Raw genomic sequence first — 6,848 nt, forward strand, 5'->3', positions numbered from 1 at the left:
ACATATAGACTAAAACAAAGTAAAGATTGCAAGCATAGAAAAGAAGGGCGAAACTCACAAGAATGAAAACTATGGTTAAATGTAACCATGCAATTAAGCTCAAAAACTCACGGGTTGTGTGTTCTTTAGCTCAAAAACCATATATCAGTTATGTATATCATGCAAGTAGAAATCAAGAGTTTCCATTCAACTTAATGTGAATCTTTGAATGGCTCTTATAAAAATAAGTATTTTCCTTGAAAAATGTTGTCAATTAACCACCATTTATTACTATATATATATGGTGGGTGGATTGTTGTGATTCTGAAAAACTAAAATTTCTAGTTACTCTTTTTATTTTCAATTAAACCAAATTATTATATGCTAAAAGGGTAAACTAAACTAATTAATCCATATTTTCTATATCACAAATAATAAGCTAAACGTGCAAATTAAACTAAATGTCTAAGATATATACACAACCCAAAGTGCAAAATGTAGAAATAAAGTAGAAATAAATAGAAATACAGCAAAAGAAAATGCACAAGTATTGAAAGACAAATAAGCTAAAATAAAATAAAAATACAGAAAATAAACAAAATAGGATAAAAAGAGTCTGAAAGTAGTTCACCAAGAATAAAGTTCACCGGAGATGGCGACCTCCCCACACTTAAATAATAGCATCGTCCTCGATGCTCAATAAAGCTGGGTGTGAAGAAGTGTCATCTTCGGAAGGGTGTGCTATAGGTGTCTCTGTGGTGGCCTGAGGGTCTGCCTGCTGTAGCGAAGGCTCTGTCTGTAGAGGGATATGTGGTTCGGCTGGCTGTATCTGCTGGGGCTCTTCGTGATGTGGCGCAGCCTGCTCGGGTCCTGCCTGCTCAGAGTCGGCTCATGCCTGCTCCTCCTGGTCATCCGCCTCCTCCTCAGATGGCTCTGATGGTGTGTCAGGCTCGGAGGGGATGTCATGGTGGGCCGATCGGATCATCAACTTTAAATGCTCATAGTGTCGCTTGCTGCGACACTCAGTCCTCTCATATCGCCACTGGTTGCGACGCTCCATCTGATCCAACTGGTCAAATAGGCGGTGCACGAGGTGGTAGATGGGTTCTGAAGCAGGTGGAGGTGCTGTGGTGGTGGCTGGTGCAGCAGGTGCTGAATGGGCAGCAGAAGACGTGGCTGCCTCAGCGGAGGCAGTGAGAAAGGGAGGTCTGTAGCCCAAAGCCTGAAACTTTCTGCTGTGTGGGATAATCTTCTTGCAGTCGGCGGCATGTGGCTTTTCATCTGCAAGCTCCCAGGGCACCTCAGCTCGGCAGCCCATTTGAGTAATCAAATATGGAAGGGGCAGAGTGCCTCGGACATGGACCCTAGACATATAGTACTGGATAAATCTAGGAAGGTACAGGTCCTTGCCCTCCATCACACACCATATAAGAGTGATCATGGCGGCTGGCAGCTCAGTCTCATGAGTGCTCGGCATCACATAGTTGCTCATAATTTGCTACCATAGCCGAGCCTCATCATTCAAATAGATAATCTTTATTCTCTTTGGGGCCACTGTTGACTTGCGCATGACCCATGAGACAGTAGGATCAAGAGCTATAGTGTGCTTTACGGCGTCCCAGTTAAACCTCATAAATCTCATATCCTCCTCAGCCTGCTGATAACCATCTGGCTGATCTGATTTAGGCTGGAGGTTGAGGATATCTTCAATTCCTTCTTCAGTAACCAGAATCTGCTTCCCTCTGAGATGTACGGCATCTAGGGTTATTTTGAAGTAGTTGCATTAGAATTCCCTGACCTAAGATGCATTGACCTCAGTCAAGTTCCTCTCTAGGAAGAACCTGCCTCTCTGTTTTATTTGTTCTGAGGTGTATTGTTATAGTTCTTCTGGAATTTTGAGGGTCTTTTCCAGGTATAGGTTCCTTGAAATTGCAAAGACCGGATACTTCAGCTCACAGTATTTGTTGGCAAACTTGACTGGGTCTGTGGCGGGCAGTAGCTGATCAGCCTTTTCCTGCGGGGTAAAATTCTTTTTCCGCCAGGAATCATCATGGAGGATATCCAAAATAGTGGTAGAGGATTCGCCTCTTTTTCTTTTTCGAGTGGTTGCTTTGGTTTTCCCTTTGCCTTTTGGGTCTGACATCCTAAAAAGCAGAGGTTCCAGGATACAGTTTATTAAACCAAAGCAGGAAAACAGGTAAGCAAATAGTATTTGAGCAATATAAGCATAGAGAGGCAAAAGAGGAATAAAAGAGCAATATAAGCATGAAGTGAGTTAAATATATGTAAAATTTTGGACTGTATGCAAGTTAAAAGTCAAAGAATAAAAATCACAATCCAAAATCTATGATATTCAGAATTCTTCTTAATCAGGAACAACAGTAATCATGCCTTGAAATGGTTTGAAATTAGTTAGTTGAAAACTAATAGAGAAGTTAGAAAGTTAATGCAGTTAAGAGTTAAAAAGTGAAGTTAAAGTAAGTGGCATGGTGTTGTGGTTCCTTAGTGACAAAAATTGCACAAACTTGAATAACAAGCAACTCACAATCAAGTAGATATTGTAGATTATTGATGATAAATCATATAAATAAAAGAATTGCAAAATGAAATTGAAATCATCAATAATGTTATTCAACAAAGAAGGGAACCAGAAAGAGTAAGAATGCTAGCCCATCCTTCCATGAATTGGCTTGGTTGAAACCAATTAGTGCAGAATTCAAAAGTACCAACACCAATTCATGTATAGGGGTTGGGTGAAATAATTTGCGAAAAAAATCGGGCAGCATACCGGCTAAAAATTGGACGTTCCCGGGTAATAAACAGCAGTAGAAATTTAGTTCATATGACATTAAAGTAGTGCATAAAGTAACAAATAGCAAGTCACATGAATTTAGAATAAACGAACTCAAGCTGCAGCAAGAAATGCAATTTAGGTTGAATAATGTGAAAACAGCATTAAACAGTAAAGAACAGCATATGAGCAACATCACCAGCACAGCAATGTTAGAATTGCGAAATAAATAAAACAATCAACAAGAACGGCGCAATTATCAGACCTAAATCCACTAACCACATCCTTGCTACCTAACCACCTAAAATCCACTATCAACCGGCATCTCTAACTATCCTAATTTGAACAGAATTTGAAAAATAATATGCAACTAACTAACTAACTAGGAAAGGGATCGGTGTGCAACGGAACCTGGTGGGCGCAGTAACAAATATTGGACGTAGAGAGATGGTTGTAGTGTGGTAGTGGTGGTGGCGGCACGGCGGCGATGGAAGGTGGCATGGCGGCGTTGGTGGTTGGGGAAGAAAGAGGGATATGGAGGGGAGAAGAGAAGAAGGGGGCGAGGAGGGTGAGGGTTGTGAAGGGTGGTGGTGGCCAGTGGTTCTGAGTGGTGGCGGCGGGGTTGGTTCGGCTCGGTGGGGGCAGGGGAAGGAGGAGGGTGGAAGGGGAAGAAGAGGAAGGGGGAGAAAAGGAAGAGATGGGGAAAAGAGGGGGTGAGGGTGGTGGCGGCGGGGTGGCAGGGGTGCGGCGCGGTGGTGGTGGTTGCAGAGGGGAAGAGAGAGTGGAGAGAGAAGGCTGTGAGGGAGGAAGGGGGAAAAGGGTGACGCGAAGGGCGGCTAGGGTTCCGCGTCGGGGGGGTAAGTGGATTCAAATCCACGCGAACGCGTGGATCACACGAATGCGTGGTTGAGGCAGAGACACAACAACACGGTCGCGTCATTGACGCGAACGCGTGAGTTAGGGATAATGAAAGTGACGCGTACGCGTCGACTAGAATTGTGCTAAACACACAAATCCAGCGTCGTTTTGGCGCAACTCTCTGTTTCAATTGAGGGGGCAATAATTTCCACGCGACGCGTACGCGTCACCCATGCTTACGCGTGGTGTGTGTGAAGTGAAAGTGACACTGCGCATCATCGACGCGTACACGTGGCCCAATTGTGCCTAACACATACCAGCTGCACGATTCCAGCTCAACTTTATGGGCATTGGATTGTGACGTCGATTATGAGTCGACGCCCACACGTTGCCCATGCGCCTTTAGAGTTTTTCCTTGTCACGTGTACGCGTGAGTCACGCGTACGCGTCGCTTGCGTTTTGCGCTAGGCACGCGTCCGCGTCGTCCATGCGTGTGCGTCACTGCCATTTTCTTCAAAACTCCATTTTATGCGTTCCTTCCGTTTTTGCATGTTTCCTTTCTGTGCTCTAAGCCATTCCTGCCCTATGAAGCCTGAAATTACTTAACACACAGATCATGGCATCGAATGGTAATAAAGGATAATTAAAGTAAATATTTTTAAAGCATAGGAAACATGTTTTCACATATATCATAGAATAAGGAAGGAATTATAAAACCATGCAAATCTTATGAATAAGTGAGTGAAGAATTGATAAAAACACTTAATTGAGTACAAGATAAATCATAAAATAGTGGTTTATCACAAATCTTTGAGAAACATGATTAAAGGAGGATTGAGTGATTAAAGCCTACACACTGAACGATTAGAGCATAAACACATCCAGTGAGGGTTTCAATTGCTCAATTCTATGTTTCCATTTCTTATTTTGTATCTTTTTGCAAGTTGTTGAACTTAATTTTGAAAATTTCAAATCAATCTTTGGATATTGATCATATTGCTCTATTTTCCTTGTCTTGGCCCTAAGTTCCTACTTTAGATTGATTGAGATTCTTTTGTTTGTTTTTGCCAAACTCAATAGGAATCATAGTGTAGACATATATAGATAGCATTTAGTATAGTTACATGCATGTAGGTAGTTGCATTAATAATTATCCCTTCATTCATCTCCTTTGCTTGGTTTAGCATGAGGACATGCTTGGTTTAAGTGTGGGGGAATTGATGAATCCATATTTTACGATATATTTTGGTTTGATTTGAGTGGATTCCATCACATAAACCCACATTTATTCACCTAAATAGCATGCTTTTGAAATTTCTTCCTAAATTGTGCTTGAAAGTGAAAACATGCTCTTTTGTGCTTAATTTAGTCAATTTTATTCACTTTAATCCCATTCGGTGCCTTGATGTATTTGTTAAGTGATTTTCAGGTTTCCAAGGCAAGTATGGGTTGGATAAGTTAGGAGAAGAGCATGCAAAAGGGAAGAATTCAAGAAATGAAGGTGTTCTATGGGTTACCTGAAACTGTAGGTCGATCTCGGATGAGATCTTCTATGCCAGTCAGAGATGACGTGTCCGACTTGTGGGCGGTGGCCGGAGCTGTCGCGTCCGACTTGTTGAACTGACAATGCTACTGATCCTTTGTCACCAGAGGGTGGTGGTACCTGCAAAGGACTCCGATGCTTAAGTTAGCAAGGGTATTAAGCAGGTTTTTTGTAGAATCAGAGTATGAGTTATACCTAGGTGCTCTAGTGTATTTATAATGGTATGGAGTGACCTTTCTGGAGATAAGATAGTTATCTTATCTTATCTTTGAGTGGAGTTATCTTATCTTTAGGGGGAACCGTCCTTATCTTTCTTAGGCTTTGGCTTCCTTTAGATTTGGGCCGTGTTCCTTGGTCTGGGCCTTCTTGGGCCTCTGTAGCAGTTTGGTCGAGCTCTTTGAGAAGAGGTCGGGTAGTTCTGATCTGAAGAGGTCGGTCGACTTGTCGTCAAACAACCCGAGTCGGATAGCTCGACCCCGAGTATGAACAGTGCCCTTGCTCGAGTGTGGTCTTCCTCTTAAGGTCGAGTCCTTAGTTTTAGGATTTCAATCCTTCTCTGGAGAATTTGAGCTCGAGCATTGTCGATTTCTTTTGTAGAGATTCCTCTGGATGCGGAACGTTTTTCTTTTTTCCTCATCCTTTTGAAAGTCCGCGTCCCTTTGTTTTCGGAACGTGCGAGGGTTTAATAACCCATTAATTAATTCTTTAATGCTCCGTTTCATTTGCCTCCTACATTCATTTTGAATTTTCACGAAAAAAAGGTTTTCTCTTCTTGCTGTAACTTCCTCTTTTCTCTTTTCTTCTTCCGTTTCGTCTGTAACTCTTTTGTTTCTTTGCCCCCAATTCTTTATGTTTTCGTGCTCTTCTTGGTGGTGATCGTTGGTGTAGGCTCGCTGTTCGTTTCCGTTTTCGCTATCTCCTTACTTTAAAGGTTGGTCCTTTTTTCTTCTTTCTTTCCGTACTCACTTTATACTTGAAAAGTTTTGATCTTGCTTGGTTTTAGAAAGCTTGAATCTTTTCTGTGTTGGTCGTTGTTCCGAGGGTTACCTAAAACTGGAGGTCGATCTCGGACAAGATCTTCTGTACTGGTCAGAGCCGACGTGTCCGGTCGGTGGATGACGTCTGGAGCGGGTGCGTCCGATTTGTTGGATTGGCTGTACTGCTGATCCTTCATCACCGGAAGGTGGGGGGTACCTGCAAGAGACTCCGATGCTTAAGTTAGCATGGGTATTAAGCAGGTTTTTTGTAGAATCAGAGTATGAGTTATACCTGGGTGCTCCAGTGTATTTATAGTGGTTGTAGAGTGACCTTTCTAGATAAGATAAGTTAGTTATCTTATCTTATCTTTATCTTTGAGTTGAGGTCAGCTTATCTTCAAGGGAACCGCCCTTATCTCTATAGGCTTGGATGGCCTGTGGATTTGGGTCGTGTTCCTCTATTTGGGCCCTTTATTGGGCTTTCCTGTCGATTTGGCCGACCTCTTTGAGAAGAGGTCGAATAGCCTGACCTGAAGAGGTCGGTCGCTTTGTCGCCAATCATCCCGGGTCAGGTAACTTGACCCAGGGTATGAACAGTGCCCCTGCTTGAGCTCGGTCTTTTTGTTGAGGTCGAGTCTTTGACTTTGGTCCTTCTCTGACGAAGCTGAACTCAAGCATTTTGTCGATTTCTTCCTTTTGT

The sequence above is a fragment of the Arachis ipaensis genome, chromosome B5 (assembly GCF_059453495.1).
Source record: "Arachis ipaensis isolate K30076 ecotype BB chromosome B5, ASM5945349v1, whole genome shotgun sequence".
NCBI lineage: Eukaryota > Viridiplantae > Streptophyta > Magnoliopsida > Fabales > Fabaceae > Arachis > Arachis ipaensis.